General features: G+C 38.6%; 1 long non-coding RNA gene across 1 annotated transcript in view; it reads left to right on the top strand.

Moving 5' to 3' along the window:
• Positions 1 to 26246, top strand: part of LOC120100053 (uncharacterized) — a 156230-nt gene that overhangs the window by 79174 nt on the left and 50810 nt on the right. Inside the window, exon 2 of the long non-coding RNA XR_015648226.1 lies at positions 18201 to 18251. This is a non-coding gene — a long non-coding RNA (uncharacterized LOC120100053). The remainder of the gene's footprint in view (positions 1 to 18200; positions 18252 to 26246) is intronic.

Below are 26246 nucleotides of genomic sequence, written 5' to 3'. Positions count from 1 at the left end.
TCATATCATTTTGTACCTTGGTCAGAGAAGTGCTGGGTCATCTAAAGAAGAGAATAAAACTTGAAGGAAATATGGGAAGATGATGTGTGCCACTAAGATTCTGGGGGATGTGTATAGGACTGGATGCTGAAGGTAACAGATCAATAAGGGCGGACTTTAGGAAAGGTAATCAAGAGCTTATTCATGTCTGAATACTCTCTTATTATATAAGACTTGATACCTTGTATGAATCTAAAAAAGTTGTTCATAGACTGAGGTAAATATTCAATGCCTAGAAAGGTAGATTGCAGAATAAAAACCTAAAGTATTTAGAGAAATACCAAGTGATGCTGGCTGCATGTTTAATGATGGGAAATACAGCACCTGAATAGTTTAGCAGAAAGGCCTCAAGGAAACTCATTTAACCACAGTGAGGCTCTCAGTGGGGGCCCTTCTTTATAGGGAAGGCTGGTAAGAGAAGATGCTGTGATCTACCTGGATGGCAATAAGAATAAAAGACTCTGAAATAAATGCTGCTGTGCAGAAACTCCATACAAATCATGGCAGGCTCGGTTGTAACTAACATATTCTTTGGTTTTAGCTACCACAACAAAATGTACTCTATCTCTATAGTACTCGATGACTCGGAGGATGAGTCGCCCACCACTATAGTTCCTGGTTCCCACAGAACTGCTCCCTGAGAGTGTCAGGAATTGAGAAGCCTAGGAGACAGAGGCAATAGTTGTTGTTTTGTGGTTTCAGGTTTAGCTGAAGTATTAACAGCTGTAGTTTGTCTTTCCAATTTATCTAGTAAGTGTTTATAGCATAATCCTAAAGTGCTACCTGCAAAAAATCTATCCGGGAAAACTTGTTTTTGCTTGCACAAGTAATAGACCATAGAAGATGTTGTACATACAACATACCCCTACCCCCTTGAGACTGAAATACTCATTCTATGGGTCCTAGAAACTTTGATGATTATCAACTGTAAGTTGAAACCATCTTGAATTTCTCTCAGCTAGAGAGAGATCATTTAGCCCCAAAGGATGCACATCTCCAGCACAGCATGCTAGCATACGGGAAAGGAAGCTGTGACCTCCCAATTTCCTGAAGTGATTCTAACCCTTCTTTGTACTTTCAGGACAACCTGCCAAGTATTGCCTTGTGTCTGCATCATACCAATCCAACCCCTGTTTCAGGGCCATCCCCCTACTATACAAATTTGAATCAAAGGTTCTTGTCGATGTCTCGACTCCTCCTTGTATCTGAGATTGATTCCCTGGAACTCTAACTAAAATGGCAACTGAGGCACAACTGTGCCTTAGACCATGTAAGCCGAGAGCCCCTGAGTAGCCAAACTAAACATCTTCTTTCTCTCTCCATGATCCATTTAACTTAACCCCTACACTCCTCTAATATTTTTCTTTTGATATTTAATGCTAGATAGGTGTGACTTACTTTCCTCTGACAATGCCTAGAGATTGCATTAATTTCAAAAATCTTCACTGGAAAACATTTCATCAGGGACAGGGAGAAAGCCATTATATCTCCCATTTGTGACCTTTAAGGTCATTACAAAGACCTGTGTATCAAAGGAGTAGGTAACACCTTTCCTCTGGAGGATTACATCCATAAACCTATAATTAATAATGTGACCCTAGTCTATGACGGGGAGATGCGCAATACTGACTGTGATGTTGCATGCGAATTGTAGAGAGACATACTCTCTTATTTATACCTTGTCAATTTGGGAACATGAGCTTGTATCATTTCTCCTGCTGCTGGCTCATGAGAATACCATAGCAACGAAACCAAAACCAGATTTGAAGGACTTGGACATCTCTGGGATTGGCCTGTTTGGCCTTGAGCAGGTGGCTTCCGCTCCCCAACTCTCTTTCATCTGCCCTTCAGTGTCAGCGTGAGAGCATTGCCTGGGTTTTCAGATCACTTCCACCTGCCTTAACCATGCCCTGTAATCTGAAGAGACCAGTTGAACACCTTGCTAAAGGAGTAGGTAATTCCCTATATTTTCTGCAAACTAAGTAAAAATAAACATTTCCAATTAAGTTTAAAAACTTCTTCAGATGTAAAGCTTCTCTCAGAGCACACATCCTGCTGTCTCAGCAGGTCGTCCACTGATCTAGGATCAAAATACTGTAGGGATTTATTAGTACAATGGATGGGGACAAAGGGTCAATGTCTATATATTTCTTAACATTTTCTAAAGTGTGTGTGTGTGTGTGTGTGTGTGTGTGTGTGTGTATTGGTATGCAAGTCACAGTATATGAGTGTATGTGCATTGTGGGGGGTGTATAGGGTGTTATATGGAAGCAGCAGGTTTACCCATCATCTATTTTAACATTAACATTAATATTTAAGTATAAATATTTATCTGGTTTTCGGGTTATTCTCATGAGGATTTTATTTTAACATACAGTTATAACTCTTCAGGTTGCTCCTGTTCCAAGCACCTAAAAATAAAAATATAAAATCATTCTTTAGGATTCAGAATGAATTCTGAAGATGTGTGTGTGTGTGTGTGTGTGTGTGTGTGTGTGTGTGTGTGTGTGTGTGTGTGATTATAATGCAGAGAGGGAAATAACACATATAAAGACATGAAAGTTACATGTACCCTAATCTGCAATCCAATCACATTCTATTAATAGAACATAATTTTTTCTTATCTTCCTTCCTTCCACTTTCCTGTTCCTGATGATCCTACCTCCTGAAGAGAGATGTTTCTGAGAATCATCTAGAAGCTCACATTCCTTGTTTTATTTTTCCTATATCATTCAATTACATCCCCTCCAAATTCAGAGACTGCTGGCACATATTAACTTGAAGGAGTGAATAGTTCGGTTATTGAAAGTGAGAAATGAAGGGTGGAAATAGGCAAGTTGTTCCACCACATAATATAGATTCTGCTTAGTACATATTTAAGAGAAGTGTCTGTTCTGGACAGGACTAGTTCAAACAAGTTTCTCATATCATCCAGAATAGAAGACCTCCTTTTCCTTTTTTTTTTCTTTTTGGTTGCTCTAAATGCTAGTCTTAATAGGTGCTTAAATTAACTAGAGCTCAAATGTTAATAAACCCATACGTCAGGAATTCATTAGCTTACATCTCCCTACTTGGAGTCATAACTCAATTACCAACTTACTAGAGTTAATGGGTGATTCTTCCCATGAGGAAGACTTGTAATGAGAACTCTTAGCAAGGCCAGTTTCTCTGTCAGATGAAAATGAGTAAGTATCTCATTACAGCCACACATAGAGTCCTATTCCCCAAACTACACAGAGTATCTCCATGTAACACTGACATCATGTAGGGCTCTAAGAAGTAGAAAGGACAGGCCTACGTTTCGACGCTGAATTGTTTGGCCTCTGAGTCTGTGGTGTTTTCTCCATGATTACTACTACTAAAGTCATCTAAAGCACGGCCTGCAGATGCGTTTTCTCAGTGTTGTTCCCCAGCACCTAACTCAGCACCTATAATCTAGGGGTTCTACTCATGCAATAAGTGCCTAAACAAATACACACGAGGGGAAAGGCACTGTGGTTTTCCATTGTGAAGGACCTACTATGTGGTCTTTCTCAGTGGAGTGCTTGTATTTAGTGAGCACAGGTTAGATGAATTTCACTTTGGTCACAGATTAAATTTTGGGAGCTATATCAAGGACCTGAAAGCTCTACATTAGACTTTAGGTTAGGCAGCTAAAAGACTAAGGGAGCTTACCTGGAGACCTGGATCATTCCATGTCTTCAGAACTCTTTCTGCAGCTACTGAAGATGGCAAAATTCTGGGGACCATGTCAACACAAGACTTTGAACCTGAGATGACATTCACAATATGGAACCAACACTTTGGCAATTGTACCAACCAATCATCAGCACCAGGCTTTGGGATGCTATTAGGGAACATAAACCAACCAACATTATGCAATGTGTATCTGTCCTATGTTCCCATCATACCCTCATCCTTCTCTTCAGGTTCCACTCAGTAGCTCTCTGCTCTTCAGGATGCACTGGCCTCCTTTCATTTCTCTTCCACTTCTGCGCTGGTCAACGACAAGGCTTCTGAGTCCATGTGTGAGAAGAAGAGAAGCGATTTCATGGGGCTAATGAAGTGTTTGGCCTGAAGTCAAGTCTCCAGAGACCTACAGCAGAAGACGAAGTATACCTGTCTCCCTGCTAATGGCTGATATCTTGAACACCAAGCAAGCAACCTACTGTATATTGCCCATCAGCAGTCTGCTGCAGAATTCTTTAATTCCAATAGTGCCAGAGAAGTGAAAACTCACCGATACAAGATGGTAAGACACAAATGTCCATTGGAATATCTTCTCTTTTAAGTTCTTCACTGAGCCATTTGTTAGTAGATCAATGAGCAGGTGATCTCAAAAGGAGATCACTGATATGTTCAATGCCATGAGGCATCAAATTTACTTTGTTCTTCAAACATGTAAGACACAAGATAACAGTATGTTTACATAGGAATTGATTAGAGGAAAGCAAATGAAACAGCAATAAAATGAAGTCAATCAGCTGTGCCTAATCCACTGTAGCTCAGTCCTCCCAGGTAGAGTCTGCAGAGATTAAATATGGGGCACAGAAACCATTTCTCTGGCCCTACATAAAGGACAGTTTCAGAAATGAGTCTCACTGTGCCTTTGAATAAACTGTACCACAGGGGCAGTGTATACATGGGTACATAGGGGAAAGTCAACCATACTACAGAAAAGATCTTCGAGTCTGCACATCACAGTAGCACGTGACACTGAGCAGGAAAGGCTAAATACACCAGAATATGTCTAATTCCTGAAATCATGGAATGAATTCCTTTTTTTTTTATATCCCACTTTGAACATTGTTGATTTCAAGCAATCAACTAGATACCCTGCACTCTGTGGACGCAAACTACACTACATGAGAACAAGGGTATCATTCTCTCTAACGGACTGAAAAAAATAGATTTTTAAGTTATCTTGTAGATAAGGGCTCGGTGACTCAGTCCATCTTTTGCTACTATACTAGAATCCCACGGGATGTCTTATTTATAAAGAAAACAAGCCTGTTTCCCACAGTTCTGAGAGCAGAGAAGTCCTATGTCAAATTTCCAGGCTCCAAGCCTTTTTCAGATGCTATAATATAGGAAAGGACATCACTAATGGTAGAACAAGATGACCTTGTTCTAATTTCCCTTTTACTTATGAAGCCACTAATCTTCTCATAGAGGTTCCATACCTCATTTAATTCTAAGTACCTCCCAGAGGCCCCACCTCCAAGTGCCATCAATATGAGTTTTAGGAATAAGTTTCTAGCTCATGACTTTGGGGGATGCATTTGAAAGACTGTATTAGAAATCTGAAACATAATATTCTTATTCCGTTTACTCAGCAGCTACCTGTTCCCGAACTTACCTATTCTATAGGGCTAGTAGCAGACTCACACAGGTAAACTCTCCGCGGAGGACTACTGCAAGGATCAAACATGGCTGTGTCAACTCACTTTGCTGTTTCACTAATGCAAGGGAAAGAATTGAAAGCTGTTCGGATAGATTAAGACTCCCATTTCGTGGTCCTCCAGAGGGAGCCATATCCAGAAGGTGATTAACAGACATCCACAATATTGGCTTGTTAATGAATTATCACTAATGAGAAGTCAGATAATTAAATGCCTTGTTAGCATCATTCTGGAGCTGACTTCAAACTGGCATCTAAAAGATATATCAAACCCCTTGCATTTCTATAGTCTTTTGTTATTTTTCTCAATTTTCCTTTGCACTCCTGCAAGTGTGATTCATTTCTAATTGCACAGTTACCATCTCGTAAGCCTTTGCTAAATAACCATCTGTGTGAACAAATGAACGGACGTGTGAATGTGTGAATAAATTATTGATAAACTGTGAACTGATGGATCTGATCTGAAAGCCGTGAACAGTTCATGGCGAATCGCGCTTTCCAATAGGTTCTGTCTAGAGGAGACACTGGCCCATAAAATTGGAAGAAAGAGGAGCTGCAATGGCTTCTTTATCACACAGTTGGGAGGAAAATCTCTGATCACTAAAGAAAGCTAATCTGTGCTATTGTGACCTGGCCCTGCTAAAAGGAAAGTTGCTTCTTATAAAGTACCCCTTACTCCCTCTGCTGGCCGACCGAGGATAGCACACATTAATGAAGTTGCCATTCCCAGTGGAGTGAGGAAAAAAAAAAAAAAAAAACTAAGTGGGAGAGGATTGTGCCTACAAATGGCAGGAAAATGATGTGCCAGGGTGGGGGAAACAAAGGCGGTGGGGACCCACCCTGTCAGAGGAGAAGGGGATGGGAGATGCAGGAAGGGACTCTGTGAGGAGGAAACCGGGAAGGGGACAGCGTTTGAAATAAATAAATAAATAAATAAATAAATAAATAAATAAATAAATAAACAAACAAACAAATAAATAAATAAGACATTTGAGATTCAAAATATACTTTGTTGGGACCAACTCTCTTATGATTGGCACGAGTAAGCTCCGTGAATAATAATAATATGACGATAAGAGCAAATATATATCAAGGAATATGTTCCACACAAGACTTTAAACTTTTTCCATGTATTTTCCTGCTGAGCAGTGGCTGGCAAAGGGATCACAAGAATTTGGAGCTGAGTGTCCAGTCATGTAACAAAAATAATTAGAATGTCTCTTTAGGTGTCAGCCTTAGCTTATCAGTTTTAAAAATAAAGTTTATTTCAATATTAAAGTGAAGGTTTAGTAATAAATATATCCTAGAAAATCAACTAAGACCATATTAAGTCAAAAGCTATAGTTCAGAATAAATAAGGCAGTTATGCAATTAAGGCTGGTGTTTTATACAGGCAAGGTAATTTTTTGTATTGGTTTGATATGTAAGACAGGATGGCCTCAAACTTACTACATGTCTGAAAATGACCTTTGACTTACGATTGTACTACCTCAAACTCCCAAGTAGAGTAGACACCTTGCAGACATGTAGTTTTATGAAGGGGGAATCTTAAGGAGAAGATTTCAAATTTTAGTGCATTTTAAAATTAGTGCTTCAGTCAGAAAGAATCCTTCCAAGTTCTCAAAGCTTCTCTTGGAGAAGTTCCTGGGTGGACCCCGGCGAGGAGAAACACGACTGGTTGTGGTTTGTTTTCCACCAGCTTTTTCTGTGTGCCTCAACATGCGAGATGCTTTGGCAGGAGCAAGGAGAAGGGTGGTGATATAATTTTCATCCAGCAGTGTTCTACTTTATAAATATTTCGAGGAAAGGACATGCAGTTCAGGAGACGATCGAGAGTAAGAACAGATAACAGATGTGAGAATCAAGCAGATGTGACTTTGAATCGTCTCCAGTCCCTCGCACATAGCAGCTGTATTAGTCACGGCTTCAGCAGAAGCCATAGGGAGGCAGAGAGATGGATGAAGATGATGCAGATTAAGAAAATATAGAAAGATGCACGGACATGCATTTCCATAATGATTTGCCCTTGGGCAGTTGTGAGACAAGTAAAGCTATTGTTTCTAACTCTAATGCTGTTGTTTCAAGTCCACAAGACGAGGGGTGAACAAGAGGAGACAGATGTCAAGAAGGCAAAGACAAGGTCAAATTAGAAGCTCTGGTAAGAACCGGAAAGATGTATGGGAAACCATTATCAGTCCTTGTTGACTGTTGTCTTGATGTTTTGGATGTCCATTGGGATCATTTATCCTAGATACACACACACACACACACACACACACACACACACACACACACACACACACACACACATCACCCCCACCACCAACCACCACCATCCCAGCCCTAGCTCAGGAATCGAATAAGGTAATAATCAAGCAAGGAAAAGGTGAAGGGTTGGAATCTCAATACCTACTCCATGACAAAACAGAAGTGAGGAGATAACAAAGCCTCCCAAACAAAAAAACCTGCACGCGGGGCCTGGAACGATAGCTCGGTCTAAAGAAACTGATGTAGTACAAAACCACCTCTCACAGAAACCATTTGCCTATTACTACAAGTGTACATGCATGCTTTATAATGAAACTTTCCACTTAAAAACTTTAATTGCAGTTATGGTTATTTTGCCCTGCAGCTGTCTAGCAATGAGGAAGATGAAATGTATATTGGAATAATGAAGATTGTGATGAACAGCAAACATAGATAGGATATAGATTCCATTGATATTTTTCCAGAACCTCATGAAGCCAACTCATGAAAAAGCTCACAGTTATCCAGATATAGGGTATCCATGTTGGAGTCCAATAATCGTTCCCCATGTTCAGTTGATTGGGGAGATGAAAATCGATAGACAGTAAAGGTGTTTTGTTAAGCCTAAATTGGTGTAATTGATTTTCCTCTGGATCATTTAGATTCCAGAGATCATTATGAAAAAATAAGTATTTACTCTTCATTTAAAGTTTTACTGCATGAGAGGAAAAAAAAAACAGAAAAAAAATCACTGGGGGACCTGGTCTTTATGTGGCAATTTAAAGTAATAATGTGGTCCATAAAGAAGGGTTAATGTGCTCTGGCTGCTCTGAGAACAGTCTCATTGTCAGAGTAAAAGCTCAGACAGTGGTAAACTTGGGGATCTGTCGTGCACTATACAACTAGCTAGCGCTCTAGCTAGCCTAGAATGGCTGGCCAGCTTTCACCTTTCAGAGCTCCCACTTGCAGTTGCCTCCGCAGTGATGGGATTCTCCACTTAAATCGCTTCACCCCACTTTGTGGTTTAGTACCAGGATCTATCTCAGGTCCTCGTGCTAGCACGGCGAGCACTTGGCTAACTGAACCACGTCCCTAACACCAAGTGACTTTTATAGGTTAATTAATGTGTTTTACACATATTTCTGTCCAATCCCATTGAGGAATCTGCAGGATATCTACCGGTCAATCTTCCCTTTCTTTAAGCTGAGCAGCAGTGCCTAGGACATTCAGTGTCCACGCCATGCTTTATGTTTGTGAGGGGAAATATCATAAGCAAGTCCTTCTAATCCCTTGCCCCCCTGAGCCTGGAGCCCTAGGGAGAGCTTTCATGACATAGCTCCTTAACCCCATTTGTGTGGGTGTGTTCAGAACATACGTTGCTCTTCAGAGAATCCAGTCTCTTCCCATGACACTATTTCTGGACTTCAGAAATGGGTGATGGTCTAGTAAAATGCAAATAGTAAAATTTCCTTATCATTTTGCTTTCTTGCTGATTTATTTATAAACAGGCATGTGATTTGAATCCCCTCCTGCAATTGTTTTGCAGAAGCTCTGAAGGAAAGCGTTCTGCTATTCCCACATTGTCAAGCAGGATATATACAGGCATGGAGCTATTTGACCATGTTACTTTTTGATAAAGGGTTAACACATCCAACGGACAGTGAAGAGATAGAAAAAGACCAACTCAAAATGAAATTACTGAGAGTCAGAACGAAACCATGCAGCGATCAATTCTGCTGTTATTTTAAGAAGGTTGGATTATTTTAACCAAAAATAGCAGAAAAGTAACTCAATTACTGAACATATTAAGATATACAAATAGAGTCAAATTATTTTCCAAGTGGCTGGAGTCTTACAAAAAGATATGACAGTTTTCCTATATCACTAGCATATGGAGACAGATGACATTTGCTTAATTGATTCACTCAGAGCTTTATAACAATGACTATTGTGGCCAAGAATACAAGTCATCTTTCCATCAGATGGATTTTCATGGTTTGAAAAGAATGTTAGAGAAGTGTTGCTCATCATGCAGACCACCCAAGTTGTTGACCATTTATTTATCTTGGTTGTACTTGCAGCACTCAAAGGAATGATGTGCCGTCCTTGAACAAGTGGAAATTTTCTCCACATGAAAATGTACCTTCCACATACCGTTCAAACCCCGCTTAAACGCTGAAAGCGTTTATAGCTCTTCCCGTGGCAGAAGCATAAGCCTATGTGTAATAATTCAAACAATAATGATTAAATTAAGTCGCCCTTCATATCAACATCCCACTTATATCCAATGAGCTGCCCACGACTATCTCAAAATGTCTTTAATTTCAAAGTACATTGGGAGTGAATTATCACACTTCATAACCAAAGATAATTGCGTTCATTTAAAAAATGAAAGATACTGTCAAATTAAAGCTCCAAAAAATGTCTAATATTTTAAATGTATTTCCTTATGATGTATGGGATATTCAAAGTCTCAGTGGTAGCGCACAATTAAAAAGGTTGAAAGAGACGGTCCATTCAAACTTTCTTTACAGCTTAGAAATCAAATATAATAGCCAGCATTATTAGATATCACTGGCTATTAATGTAACCGTGGTGTACATGGGGAAGTAATAATGAACCTTCCCATGATGTGCTTGTGAAGGGTTTCATTACTTGTATTTTAATGTCTTTACAATGGCAAGGATATGAATTTAGTAAACGTCCAAGGCTTTTCCCACCACTATGGACACTGAAAATACATACCCCTTCAATCAGCAGTTCTCAGCCTTCCTAATGCTGCGATCCTTTACACAGTTCCTCATGTTGTGATTGATAACCAAGCCAAAAAATAATTTCTTTGCTATAACTGATTCTTCCACTGTTATGAATCATACTGTAAATATTTGATATGCAGATGGTCTTAAGTGACCCCAATGAAATGGTATTTTGACCCAAAAGGGTCCCAACCTACAGGTTGAGAAACATAGCCTGAACAAAAATGTAAAGCAAATAGGAAACTGAAAAACATATGTGCGACATATGTTATCATTTATCTTTTGTGAACAAATAATTCATACTCTTTTATGATATAGTAATCAGGGGAAAACAAATATTCTGATAAACAATATATACAATATATACATATATATATATATAATCAATACAATCACTTTGTTTTAAGTGATACGAAGAACAAAAATACATGAAATATGAACAGTAAACTTCTGCTGTATGATTTTCACAAAAAAGAAGAAAAATCAATAGACAATTCGATGAATAGCCATTAGAAACAAAACATTGATATTAACTAGTACTCAATGCAGAACACAAAATTAAAGAAGGCAATACACTAGATTGCTTTTGTCAGTTGAACCAGAAGAGTAGGAAAAAAACTCCAACCCATTAGACTTGCAAAATTCCAAGTCATTTCTGTTGTGATAAACCTATCAATTTACTCTGTTTTTAAATATTGTTTACGATTTCTGCTTTACTGGTAGCATGCTGGCTCCCTCCGCACACTGTGCTAGTGTGAGTTAATTTAAATATATTTTTGCGTTATTTTTAAGTTGTTTCGGTCAGGAAATGAAGTCACATATTCTAAGTGCACATTCACTTTAATGAATGGTCACTGATTTATTTTACATATGAATGTATGTTAGCATCCGGCCCCCTCTCTTTGTAAGTTACATATCAGAATATTCAGCTAACCATTCGTGAAAATATCCATGGAATGAAAGTTGTCATTTGCTGTCACTTGATGAGATCTTCATTCCAGGACCCGCACGCATACCAAACTCTGAGTGATCAAGTCCCCAGCATAAGATGATAAGTGCTTTCCTGAAACTAACACCCATCCTCCAATGTATATGAATTTTTCTGGATTGCTTATAATAGCACTCCCATGTGAATTTTATACTAGACTTGTTGCTCTGTTGCTCTTGTTGTTGTGGGAGTGATATGAAGAAAAAGAAATATATAAATGTTCATTACTGACAATATTTCTTCTTTCAAGGAAACATACTGAGCAGATACATGATGGCACATGTACAAAGAGAAACGTGTGTGTGTGTGTGTGTGTGTGTGTGTGTGTGTGTGTGTGTAATTTGAAATAATAAATGTTATGCCACAAGTTATTACATAAAATAAACAACAATATATTTCTGGACCCAGGTGTTGTAGCTCATCTCCTAGAATGAACAATATTCAAGAAAAGGATTCTGGGGGTAAAGAAAGGCTTTATTTAGTGGTCACAAGTGGAGAAGAGGAAGCTTTGCTAACAAATCGGTTTCTCTGATCCAGGAGGCTTGGAGTGTCACATACAGAAGCCAGAAATCACTAAGGAGAGAAATGGTCTGCAAAAAGGGAGGAGAACCTGTACTGCCTCTTCTCATTCTTTCTGTGGTATGGCATTTCCAGGTAGAAAGGAAACACTTCCCTGCCAGTGTTGAGCATGTGGTCACTAAGAGTCGAGCCGGATCTGGCAGGAAGATCATGGCACAAAGGAGACAGACACCAGCTCCATCTGCCCAACAGACATCTACAGATCAGAGTGAGGAGACATTGTTTTCAGCAAAAACAAACTTTGGGTTTCTAGAAAGTGATCAAGGAGCCCACATTCCACGGGTGTAACCTACAGCAAAGACATTAGCAAACTAATAATGTGTTGCCTACTCCTGTGGCCTCCAAAAATGAGTAGTTTTCATGTAAACTACGAGCTAGTAAAGCTAGAGACTCTGTCATTGCTTTCCCCCAGTCGTATCACGGAAGGATATTACATTATGAATGTTTCCGACTCGACTCTGACAGGCTGTCTCAGCCTGAGTTGATTCGGGGGTCTTGGAAAGGGCATTTTATAAAACAAGCTATTGTTTGTTGGGGACAAGGATATGTGAAATAATGACGGTACACGTTCACTTGAAATACCTTGAATAGCAATATTTTTCCAATGAAGCTCTACGTTCACCCCCCACAAAAAGATGAGCTATAAAACAGAGGAAACCTATCCGGCTGCAGTGGGGAATGGAATCCAGCGTCCTAGCAACTTGACTCTCTATGGCAAGGACCTCCCCCTAATGAATAAAGATTTCAGGGGACCAATCACTGGGCGAGGAGTAGGTGGGACTTCCAGGTCGGGGAGCAGAAGAGAGGAGGAGTGGCTACTTTGGACACCGAGATGTGTAAGGCTTTTCAAAGTGAGTCTTGACTACAAGGAAACCACCCAAGTGAGACACGAGAACGGAGTTCAGTGCCAAAGCAAGAGGTTTATTTTTCTGGAGGGTCGGTTTGACCCTCAATTTGCCCCACCTGGCGAGCGTCTAGAAGGCAACCCTGATTGGCTGGCTATTACAAGCAGTTTTTATACTTTTTAGGGGCACAGGCTACATCATCAAGGTTATAGTTCAAACTTATTGACTAAACATATTGACCTTTAAATCTATTGGCTAGCAAGCCTGACAGGCATTTGAGCATTTGATCTCTACCTGGCACTTTTGAGAGGGTCACTCAGTACATTCTGAGAATTTTTTTTTAACTGTAGAATGTCCGAATGTCCCTATGGGTGGAGAGTGGAACTTGGCATAGCCTTGTCCCCAGGTGGGAGGGGGAAGCTGTAAGGAGGGTGTGGGACTGGAAAAGCCCTTAGGGTCCTTCAGACATAACGAGCTGGAGGCCCCAGGTTAGTTGCAGTTAGATGTCATTTTGCTTGGCTTAAAGGGTTCATAGTTAGCTGCGAGTACAGTATTTCTAAATAGGTCCATGAGAGTGTGTCTGTAAGATGGCTTTGTGGGTTTAGGGACAGAGTGAAGAAAATCTGCCCTCCACTGAGTGGTTACCATGTAGCTAGTGGAGGTTCTGATAGAACAAAAGGCAGAGAAAAAGAGTTCACACCTCTTCTCCTGAGGCTGAGATGCCGTCTTCTCTTGCCCTTTATTAATGAGAACTCCTGAGGAGTTCAGACTTGAACAGCCAAATGAGGCCACTTCCCTATTCCTACTGCTAAAACAGAGCATTTAATATTACTTCTTAGTCTCTACAACTGTGAGCTCATTTCCACTAATAAATCCTATATCTGTTATCTATCATTTGAATATCTATCTATCATCCATAATTATATCCTGCTTCTTTGTCTGGCAAAAACTGACTGAAACCATCCCCTGGCATCCTCTCAAAGCTCAAATGTTCTTGACACATGCAATATAGCTTGTTTTCCAAATTCTAAATGACTGTGTTCTCTCTTGGTATTTTACAAATACATAACAGAGTAAGATAGTAGCTGTTAAGTCCAAAGCATACGATTTTCATAAAACACCATATTACAAAAGAAAAATGTTAATGTTGGATACGGTAATAATGACCCAATCAGAGTTAACTTTCTTCGTATTTATTTCAATGCCATGAAACAGGTAAATTCATTGGTGTTTCTGTGGGTCGTTCACCTACACTTGTACAGAATTTTGACGTGAATTTCACAACTAACTAGCCCATTAATTTCAGCATAAATATACAAGACAAGAAAATACATGATTATGTATAAGGAAGCCTTATTAATCCATAGAGACAGAAGATGCTCTCATAAAATTGCTGTATAATTGTATAATTTATTTTAGCCGTACACAGAGATAAAGTTGTCACCAACTAGTTTTGAGTATAACTCTCACACAAACTGGTTCTCGTTTAGTTCGGTGCTAGTGGTGCAGGTATTCTGTTTAGATTTGTAAAAATGGCAACTATTACATTAACTAACTGTATTTCCTTTTCAAAGTGGTGTGAAAATATCTGTGGCTTCCCATGGGCCTAATGTTCAAAGAGAAAGATAAACAAGTGTTGACGTTTGCTTACCATGAAAGCAAGTGATAGCATATCTCGGGCCCTAGGGCTTCCCTCCATGTTTGTTATCTGTTCATTGTGAAATACATGCTTCCTTGGGGGTTTATCAAACTAACTACAGATATAGGAACCTGGAAATTTTGATAAATTGCTAAATACCTGCCCCACCTTTTTAGAGCAAGCTTAAATGTACTGACATTATTTTTAAAAAATGAACTTTAAATTTGTTAATGTGAGATGTCCTCCAGAGGTAAATGCTAAACTGTTCCTCGGATGGAGGCTCAATTTTAGGAAGGTCTAAAGGCTTCGAAAATAGGAGGAGGAAATAGATCGTAGTGGTTTGGAATTGGAGCTGTATCTCGAACAAGGCTATTCAAATTCTCCCACTCTGTCTTTCCTTCCTCTCTACTGTGAGGTGAAACAACTTTCTTCCACATGTGGTTACCAACATTATGTCCTTGCTCACCGTCATCTCATATTATACTAAGCTGAAGACCATGACCTTAAGGTGCGAGCCAAAGAAAATGTTTCTTACAGTGAATTATTTATCCTGGACTATCTGTCCCAGCGATAGAGAAGGTAGCAAACAAAATTCTGGGGAATGATTTGTGTCATTACAACTACTAACATTAAAAGGAAATACCATCTATTTTCTTCCTTCTTTGATGACAACATTCCCAACTGAATGTTGAGCCAAGATGATTCTTATTCACTATTTTGAAGGACGCCATATGCCCACAGCCATACAAGCTTAGCACCCTGCGACTCCTTCTAAGTCATCCCGTTTTAGCTATCACCTGCAAACATTTTTCCTAAATCACTTACGTCTGGATATAGGTCTGGACTTTCAACATCGCCATGAAATTATGACACACAGACTTATTTTGCAAGCCTAAAGCAAAGTTGCTATAATTATAATTTCAAAGCTTTCATTTCATTTTTGTCTTACGCAGGTTCCCTGTTCTATACTTTCTAAGCATTGTATAATCCATGCTACAATAAATACTACTTTCAGTGAAAATAGCACACTCACACGGTATAAATATTTAAACAATGAAATATGAAGGTTATTGGTGATTCAGTTGGAGTATAAAGACTAAATAAAATAATAAACAATAAAGGCTTGTTCACTGAATTTCTAAAATCAAATATAATAAGATAGGCAGTGTTTTTTTTAAATCTCCAAACAGAAAGGTCAAAGTAAAAATTTAGGTATAGACACAAAACTAATAAGGGTGGAGGAGAGAGGAGGGGGAGATGGCAAAACTCAGATTCACAGAAGCAAAGGACAGAACGTCTTCTGTCATTCCAGAATCATATTTAAGAACTCAAAGTTATCTTTACAAACATTTCATACCAGCGTTAGTTAAGAAACACTGTAAACTACTTAGAGAGGTCTTAAGTGCTATGAAAGACAACTCCAGCATCTTCCGTGCAGCAAAGAGAGCAGAACCAGCTTTTACAAGTTAGTCAGCTGCCCTCTTCTGTGGTAAAGAATAGATTCCATGCCCTCTACGTGTAAGAAAAGTTGCACAAACTTGATGAAATTATGAGGCCTGCTTGTTTTTCTAGGTCTTTAAGAAGTCTTTACAACATAAAATAATTAAACGTTTGATCCCTTGTAAACCAAATTAAAAAAAAGAAAAAGAAACATCTGATTTGTGTAAATGGAAAACCCAGACAATTACAAATAGTCAGAAATAGAAAGTTTTGTTCTCCACGCAAACAGGAGAAAATAGACTTCAAAATCCAAGAATAAAAAGACTTTAAATTTCTGTATTAGGTGTAACAATGCAGAGGTGTGTTCAGGTCATGAATAATTGTGAGTGTCAAATATTTGCTGCCTGTGAAGATTTTCTAAACAAATGGCTCTCTTGTATGATGATGAAGGAAACATCCATTCTCCAAGGGCAACACGTCCTGATACAGTTCCGAAGGATTGAACATGTTCATAAATCTCTTCTCTCCAAAGATGAGCAATGTTAAATACCTTCTATGCTCTGTAAGTGTTTAACATAAATAACTTCCCAACCTAATATCTATCTATTTTACATGCTACGTTGGGAGAAACTGAGATTTGGAGAGGCAAAAATACATATTTAAGGCCATATACCATCCCTTGGGATTAAAATTTTGTACTCAGGTAGACATTGCCTGAAAGACCAAAGTATTCAAAGTAAACCAAGTATACTTTGAATCCTTTTGAGGTATTGGAAATTCCAAGACAGGAGTGTCAAAGGTCCTATACCTTACTTTGAAGTCATGTATTTTTAATTTAGTTATTGTTGTTATATAATTTATATATTAATAATATAGCATTATTAGTAATATAATATTATAAAGAGCTACTTACATTCCAATCATGGTGCTTCGGGAAGGAGATGAGTTGAGATCTACGGCCCAATCATCATCTCCTCCCCACCTCCCACAGATAATTTCATATTCAGAGTTGAAGACAAATGGAAAGTATGTAACATTTCATGAATTTCTAAAAGAAGATAGCCAATCTCTTGGCCAAAGGCATGGGAGAGCATTTGCATCTACTAAGACCTTCTCTATGTGTAGAAAACAATCCCTAGTATCTTGGTGAACTGTTTTTTATTCCATATGTATATTTCAAGGCTATGGTTTAAAAAATACAAACCTAATAATCAAATATCTGGAAGTGAAGTCTTTGGGAGGCTTAGGGTTACGTAAGGTGAAGATAGACTCATAGCAGATGGGAACAGGGAATTTCTAAGAACAGGACAGAAGATGAATGCCTGTTCTCTGTGTTTTACCCTGTGGTGATGCTCTCAGGTATATTATAAATAGGAAGAAGGCCGTTACTGTTTGCGGACACCGTGTTCTTGGATATTGTAGCTTCTAAAACCATGAGCTGAATACACTTCTGTTGACTATAATTTGTCTTTTCTGTGATATTTTGCATGGCGATTTTGAAGTGTTCTAAGATAATTAACAAACACAATTGTCTCTTCTTCATACATTTGAAAATATTTATAAAACGCCATCAGAATAAAAAACATTATTTCAGCCAGTGGCATTGTGCCTTGTTACGTGTGAGCTATAGGTAATTTGTCTTGCCCGCTTGGTGGGCCTGAGCTGTTCTTTATCATTTGTTCTTTATCATTTGTATTATTATAGACATTCGTGTTATTAATGTATTTGGTACATATTTAATATTTTTCTTTAAAAATTGTTGCATTAGTATGGAATTTTCAAGATAAATATAACAGCATTCTCCAGGATCATTATAAAAATTTTTATAGTTATTATAGTAAAAAATTCCCCATTTTAAAATTTCTTCAGCAACTGTGAGCTCTATCAGCCATATTACTGGGCATGTAGCTTCATTTAAGAAGAAAGCATTCTATTTTTGTTTATTTTTAAATTCTTTTTGCTATGTGTTAATAACTTCATTGTTACTTGGCAAGTACAATGTGTATTTTATATAAAGTATGTTGTTTTGCAATTTATAGCTGTTGCAAAGTGGCTCAAATGATCCAATTAAAATATTTATTACTGCAAACTCATAATTGTGATAAAGATACTTTAAACAGTATCTATTATTAATTTTTAAGAATGTTATCCTTAGTAGATATAGACACCATGCTATACAATGCATTTCTTGATCTTATTTCATTTGAGTAGCTGAAATTTTGGCTCTTTTAAGCAATAATTTTACTACTCCTTTTTTCTCTTCCAGGCTTTGGCAACCTCTGACTTGATAAGCTCAACTACAAATTTTTCCATATAGGTGAGGCCATGTAATATTTAGTTTTTTTGTGCCTAGCTTATTTATTTTGATATACTCTTTTCCAATGGAACAATTTGTCCGAAATTTCCATATATATCATTTCTTATATATGTTTATCCATTGATGAAAATTGATTATATTTCTTCACAATTCTCAAGGAGGGAGGACGCAATCACAGTACATATTGACATTCAACATTCAAGGTATAGTTTCTTCTTCATGCATATTCCATTAATGCAAAAGAAAAATCACAATTAATTAAAAATATTAAGTCTAACAAGTGTGAGTCAACAGGTGTCTAATACTACGAAAGATGTAAATGTTCACTTTTCTCAAATATTATCTCAAATTTAGTAGTAATATGGCTATTTGATTAGTATATAAAAATCTTAAAATGCTAGTCATTTCGTTCTAGTACATATTAAATATGTTTATCATTATATAGAAAACACATTCTGAGCAGAATGTATAAGTTTTCACCTACATCCTTTGCCTCTACTAATAATTCTTCTGCCTTTACCAGATCATTGAGTCTACCTCAGTGTACTACTCTGAGGGTATTGGCATTCTCTGCTTTCTAAGAATCGAGTCGGTTCTACATATTTATGGTCCTCTGTTGCCATGGACCACTATCATGAAGGAAAAAATAAAGATGCTTGACATTAATATTAAAATATGAACATTGAAACCACAGAACAACACTTTTAAAACCCTTGGAAGATTTTGAATTGGAGGCAATTCAATTAGAAACAACTTGAAAGTTTGGGCCAGCCTCCTCTTTCTACCCTGTTGCACAAATTAAGAAGTGGTTTAACCTGACATGGAAGGGACATTCAGCAAGTTCAAGACATTCTCATAGAGAGGCTCACCAGTAATTCTTTCCCAGAAGGCTTTAACAAGTAAAATCTGTATTCAAAAGCAATATGTACCAAATAGAATAAAATAGGATTTAATCATTTTGGAGTGGGAGTTGGAAGGTCTTGCTGTAACTCAGGCTAGTTTTAGACTCTTAGCAACTCTCTTGCATCACCCTCCTGTGTGCTGGTATACCCTTCATCTACTAAATTTCAGAAAATTATGGCAAAGCAAAGTAATTTTCAAATACTGTATAAAATTCTATGCAAACGTGAAAATATAAAATACTTCAAATTCCTCAAAAACAAGGCAGGAAGCAAAAACCCCCGATTTATTTCTCATTTCTTTTATTCAAATAAGACCATTAAAGAAAGTTATGTATAACTTAAGTCTTATCTATAAGACAAAAATTGACTTCATTTCTGTCTCTTACTATATTAAATTGTGTAAAATATAGAGTATTCTGCAACTCTTCCAGGAATAACCTTAGATATTAGATGAAGGGAGGAATAATTTGAGCCATTAGTTTTGAAGGCTTAATGCATACCTGTTCTGGATGCAATATATATACTATCTGTTAGGAATGTATGGTAATAAAAAACATACAAATGAATCTATAAGTCCCATGTGAGCCACAAATAAATCATATTTAAAAGTGAATATTTTCATCTCTGGAATTCCAGTCATTGGCTAGTGACATGATTTCAGGAAGTAGTTTCCAGAGCTTTGATTGGGCTAATAAACAGACTGTAAACTCAAATTTGACACCTCACAATTAGAAGTGACGTCACCGGAGGCCAGGGATCACTGCAAGGGAAGCTGATATCCATTTCTTTTTTTTTTTTTTATTGAGTATTTCTTATATACATTTCAAGTGTTATTCCCTTTCCCGGTTTCCGGACAAATATCCCCCTCCCCCCTCCCCTTCCTTATGGGTGTTCCCCTCCCAACCCTCCCCCCATTGCCGCCCTCCCCCCATAGTCTAGTTCACTGGGGGTTCAGTCTTAGCAGGACCCAGGGCTTCCCCTTCCACTGGTGCTCTTACTAGGATATTCATTGCTACCTATGGGGTCAGAATCCAGGGTCAGTCCATGTATAGTCTTTAGGTAGTGGCTTAGTCCCTGGAAGCTCTGGTTGCTTGACATTGTTGTACTTTTGGGGTCTCGAGCCCCTTCCAGCTCTTCCAGTTCTTTCTCTGATTCCTTCAACGGGGGACCTATTCTCAGTTCAGTGGTTTGCTGCTGGCATTCGCCTCTGTATTTGCTGTATTCTGGCTGTGTCTCTCAGGAGCGATCTACATCTGGCTCCTGTCGGTCTGCACTTCTTTGCTTCATCCATCTGGTCTAATTGGGTGGCTGTATATGTATGGGCCACATGTGGGGCAGGCTCTGAATGGGTGTTCCTTCAGTCTCTGTTTTAATCTTGCCTCTCCCTTCCCTGCCAAGGGTATTCTTTTTCCTCATTTAAAGAAGGAGTGAAGCATTCACATTTTGATCATCCGTCTTGAGTTTCGTTTGTTCTAGGGATCTAGGGTAATTCAAGCATTTGGGCTAATAGCCACTTATCAATGAGTGCATACCATGTATGTCTTTCTGTGATTGGGTTAGCTCACTCAGGATGATATTTTCCAGTTCCAACCATTTGCCTACGAATTTCATAAACTCGTTGTTTTTGATAGCTGAGTAATATTCCATTGTGTAGATGTACCACATTTTCTGTATCCATTCCTCTGTTGAAGGGGATCTGGGTTCTTTCCAGTTTCTGGCTATTATAAATAAGGCTGCGATGAACATAGTGGAGCACGTGTCTCTTTTATATGTTGAGGCATCTTTTGGGTATATGCCCAAGAGAGGTATAGCTGGATCCTCAGGCAGTTCAATGTCCAATTTTCTGAGGAACCTCCAGACTGATTTCCAGAATGGTTTTACCAGTGTGCAATCCCACCAACAATGGAGGAGTGTTCCTCTTTTCCACATCCTCGCCAGCATCTGCTGTCACCTGAGTTTTTGATCTTAGCCATTCTCACTGGTGTGAGGTGAAATCTCAGGGTTGTTTTGATTTGCATTTCCCTTATGACTAAAGATGTTGAACATTTCTTTAGGTGTTTCTCAGCCATTCGGCATTCCTCAGCTGTGAATTCTTTGTTTAGCTCTGAACCCCATTTTTTAATAGGGTTATTTGTTTCCCTGCGGTTTAACTTCTTGAGTTCTTTGTATATTTTGGATATAAGGCCTCTATCTGTTGTAGGATTGGTAAAGATCTTTTCCCAATCTGTTGGTTGCCGTTTTGTCCTAACCACAGTGTCCTTTGCCTTACAGAAGCTTTGCAGTTTTATGAGATCCCATTTGTCGATTCTTGATCTTAGAGCATAAGCCATTGGTGTTTTGTTCAGGAAATTTTTTCCAGTGTCCATGTGTTCCAGATGCTTCCCTAATTTTTCTTCTATTAGTTTGAGTGTGTCTGGTTTGATGTGGAGGTCCTTGATCCACTTGGACTTAAGCTTTGTACAGGGTGATAAGGATGGATCGATCTGCATTCTTCTACATGTTGCCCTCCAGTTGAACCAGCACCATTTGCTGAAAATGCTATCTTTTTTCCATTGGATGGTTTTGGCTCCTTTGTCAAAAAATCAAGTGACCATAGGTGTGTGGGTTCATTTCTGGGTCTTCAATTCTATTCCATTGGTCGATCTGTCTGTCTCTGTACCAATACCATGCAGTTTTTATCACTATTGCTCTGTAATACTGCTTGAGTTCAGGGATAGTGATTCCCCCTGAAGTCCTTTTATTGTTGAGGATAGCTCTAGCTATCCTGGGTTTTTTGTTATTCCAGATGAATTTGCAAATTGTTCTGTCTAACTCTTTGAAGAATTGGATTGGTATTTTGATGGGGATTGCATTGAATCTGTAGATTGCTTTTGGTAAAATGGCCATTTTTACTATATTAATCCTGCCAATCCATGAGCATGGGAGATCTTTCCATCTTCTGAGGTCTTCTTCAATTTCTTTCCTCAGTGTCTTGAAGTTCTTATTGTACAGATCTTTTACTTGCTTGGTTAAAGTCACAGCGAGGTACTTTATATTATTTGGGTCTATTATGAAGGGTGTCGTTTCCCTAATTTCTTTCTCGGCTTGTTTCTCTTTTGTATAGAGGAAGGCAACTGATTTATTTGAGTTAATTTTATACCCAGCCACTTTGCTGAAGTTGTTTACCAGCTTTAGTAGTTCTCTGGTGGAACTTTTGGGATCACTTAAATATACTATCATGTCGTCTGCAAATAGTGATATTTTGACCTCTTCTTCTCCGATCTGTATCCCCTTGATCTCCTTTTGTTGTCTGATTGCTCTGGCTAGAACTTCAAGAACTATATTGAATAAGTAGGGAGAGAGTGGGCAGCCTTGTCTAGTCCCTGATTTTAGTGGGATTGCTTCAAGTTTCTCTCCATTTAGTTTACTGTTAGCAACTGGTTTGCTGTATATGGCTTTTACTATGTTTAGGTATGGGCCTTGAATTCCTATTCTTTCCAGGACTTTTATCATGAAGGGGTGTTGAATTTTGTCAAATGCTTTCTCAGCATCTAATGAAATGATCATGTGGTTCTGTTCTTTCAGTTTGTTTATATGATGGATCACGTTGATGGTTTTCCGTATATTAAACCATCCCTGCATGCCTGGGATGAAGCCTACTTGATCATGGTGGATGATTGTTTTGATGTGCTCTTGAATTCGGTTTGCTAGAATTTTATTGAGTATTTTTGCGTCGATATTCATAAGGGAAATTGGTCTGAAGTTCTCATTCTTTGTTGTGTCTTTGTGTGGTTTAGGTATAAGAGTAATTGTGGCTTCGTAGAAGGAATTCGGTAGGGCTCCATCTGTTTCAATTTTGTGGAATAGTTTGGATAATATTGGTATGAGGTCTTCTATGAAGGTTTGATAGAATTCTGCACTAAACCCGTCTGGACCTGGGCTCTTTTTGGTTGGGAGACCTTTAATGACTGCTTCTATTTCCTTAGGAGTTATGGGGTTGTTTAACTGGTTTATCTGTTCCTGATTTAACTTCGATACCTGGTATCTGTCTAGGAAATTGTCCATTTCCTGAAGATTTTCAAGTTTTGTTGAATATAGGTTTTTATAGTAAGATCTGATGATTTTTTGAATTTCGTCTGAATCTGTAGTTATGTCTCCCTTTTCATTTCTGATTTTGTTAATTTGGACGCACTCTCTGTGTCCTCTCGTTAGTCTGGCTAAGGGTTTATCTATCTTGTTGATTTTCTCAAAGAACCAACTTTTGGTTCTGTTGATTCTTTCTATGGTCCTTTTTGTTTCTACTTGGTTGATTTCAGCTCTGAGTTTGATTATTTCCTGCCTTCTACTCCTCCTGGGTGTATTTGCTTCTTTTTGTTCTAGAGCTTTGAGGTGTGCTGTCAAGCTGCTGACATATGCTCTTTCCTGTTTCTTTCTGCAGGCACTCAGCGCTATGAGTTTTCCTCTTAGCACAGCTTTCATTGTGTCCCATAAGTTTGGGTGTGTTGTACCTTCATTTTCATTAAATTCTAAAAAGTTTTTAATTTCTTTCTTTATTTCTTCCTTGACCAGGTTATCATTGAGTCGAGCATTGTTCAATATCCATGTATATGTGGGCATTCTTCCCTTATTGTTATTGAAGACCAGTTTTAGGCCGTGGTGGTCCGATAGCACGCATGGGATTATTTCTATCTTTCTGTACCTGTTGAGGCCCGTTTTTTGACCAATTATTTGGTCAATTTTGGAGAAAGTACCATGAGGAGCTGAGAAGAAGGTATATCCTTTTGCTTTAGGATAGAATGTTCTATAAATATCCGTTAAGTCCATTTGGCTCATGACTTGTCTTAGTCTGTCGACATCAATGTTTAATTTCTGTTTCCATGATCTGTTCATTGATGAGAGTGGGGTGTTGAAATCTCCCACTATTATTGTGTGAGGTGCAATGTGTGTTTTGAGCATTAGTAAGGTTTCTTTTACGTATGTAGGTGCCCTTGTATTTGGGGCATAGATATTTAGGATTGAGAGTTCATCCTGGTGGATTTTTCCTTTGATGAATATGAAGTGTCCTTCCTTATCTTTTTTGATGACTTTTAGTTGGAAATTGATTTTATTTGATATTAGAATGGCTACTCCAGCTTGCTTCTTCTGACCATTTGCTTGGAAAGTTGTTTTCCAGCCTTTCACTTTGAGGTAGTGTCTGTCTTTGTCTCTGATGTGTGTTTCCTGTAGGCAGCAGAATGCAGGGTCCTCGTTGCGTATCCAGTTTGTTAATCTATGTCTTTTTATTGGAGAGTTGAGGCCATTGATATTGAGAGATATTAAGGAATAGTGATTATTGCTTCCCATTATATTCATATTTGGATGTGAGGTTATGTTTGTGTGCTTTCATTCTCTTTGTTTTGTTGCCAAAACGATTAGTTTCTTGCTTCTTCTAGGGTATAGCTTGCCTCCTTATATTGGGCTTTACCATTTATTATCCTTTGTAGTGCTGGATTTGTAGAAAGATATTGTGTACATTTGGTTTTGTCATGGAATATCTTGGTTTCTCCATCAATGTTAATTGAGAGTTTTGCTGGATACAGTAACCTGGGCTGGCATTTGTGTTCTCTTAGGGTCTGTATGACATCAGTCCAGGATCTTCTGGCCTTCATAGTTTCTGGCGAGAAGTCTGGTGTGATTCTGATAGGTCTGCCTTTATATGTTACTTGACCTTTTTCCCTTACTGCTTTTAATATTCTTTCTTTATTTTGTGCGTTTGGTGTTTTGACAATTATGTGATGGGAGGTGTTTCTTTTCTGGTCCAATCTATTTGGAGTTCTGTAGGCTTCTTGTATGTCTATGGGTATCTCTTTTTTTAGGTTAGGGAAGTTTTCTTGTATGATTTTGTTGAAGATATTTACTGGTCCTTTGAGCTGGGAGTCTTCACTCTCTTCTATACCTATTATCCTTAGGTTTGATCTTCTCATTGAGTCCTGGACTTCCTGTATGTTTTGGACCAGTAGCTTTTTCTGCTTTACATTATCTTTGACAGTTGATTCAATGATTTCTATGGAGTCTTCTGCTCCTGAGATTCTCTCTTCCATCTCTTGTATTCTGTTGGTGAAGCTTGTATCTACAGCTCCTTGTCTCTTCTTTTGGTTTTCTATATCCAGGGTTGTTTCCATGTGTTCTTTCTTGATTGCTTCTATTTCCATTTTTAATTCCTTCAACTGTTTGATTGTGTTTTCCTGGAATTCTTTCAGGGATTTTTGTGTCTCCTCTCTATGGGCTTCTACTTTTTTATTTATGTTTTCCTGGAATTCTTTCAGGGATTTTTGCGATTCCTCTCTGTAGGCTTCTACTTGTTCTCTAAAGGAGTTCTTCACGTCTTTCTTGAAGTCCTCCAGCATCATGATCAAAAATGATTTTGAAACTAGATCTTGCTTTTCTGGTGTGTTTGGGTATTCCATGTTTGTTTTGATGGGAGAATTGGGCTCTGATGGTGCCATGTAGTCTTGGTTTCTGTTGCTTGGGTTCCTGCGCTTGCCTCTCGCCATCAGATTATGTCTAGTGTTACTTTGTTCTGCTATTTCTGACAGTGGCTAGACTGTCCTATAAGCCTGTGTGTCAGGAGTGCTGTAGACCTGTTTTCCTCTCTTTCAGTCAGTTATGGGGACAGAGTGTTCTGCTTTTGGGCGTGTAGTTTTTTCTCTCTACAGGTCTTCAGCTGTTCCTGTGGTCCTGTGTCTTGAGTTCACCAGGCAGCTTTCTTGCAGCAGAAGAGTTGGTCTTACCTGTGGTCCCGAGGCTCAAGTTCGCTCGTGGGGTGCTGCCCACGGGCTCTCTGCAGCGGCAGCAACCAGGAAGACCTGTGCCGCCCCTTCTGGGAGCTTCAGTGCACCAGGGTTCCAGATGGTCTTTGGCTTTTTCCTCTGGCGTCCGAGATGTGTGTGCAGAGAGCAGTCTCTTCTGGTTTCCCAGGCTTGTCTGCCTCTCTGAAGGTTTAGCTCTCCCTCCCACGGGATTTGGGTGCAGAGAACTCTGATATCCATTTCTATGGCCATACTCTCAGATGGGGAAATATTAATGCTTATGTGTATATATTTTCTGGGTATAAAATTAGTAATAGCAAATAAAT

The sequence above is a fragment of the Rattus norvegicus genome, chromosome 1 (genome assembly GCF_021556685.1).
Source record: "Rattus norvegicus strain SHRSP/BbbUtx chromosome 1, alternate assembly SHRSP_T2T, whole genome shotgun sequence".
NCBI classification, from domain to species: domain Eukaryota; kingdom Metazoa; phylum Chordata; class Mammalia; order Rodentia; family Muridae; genus Rattus; species Rattus norvegicus.
This window is presented reverse-complemented; position numbering and strand designations above follow the sequence as displayed.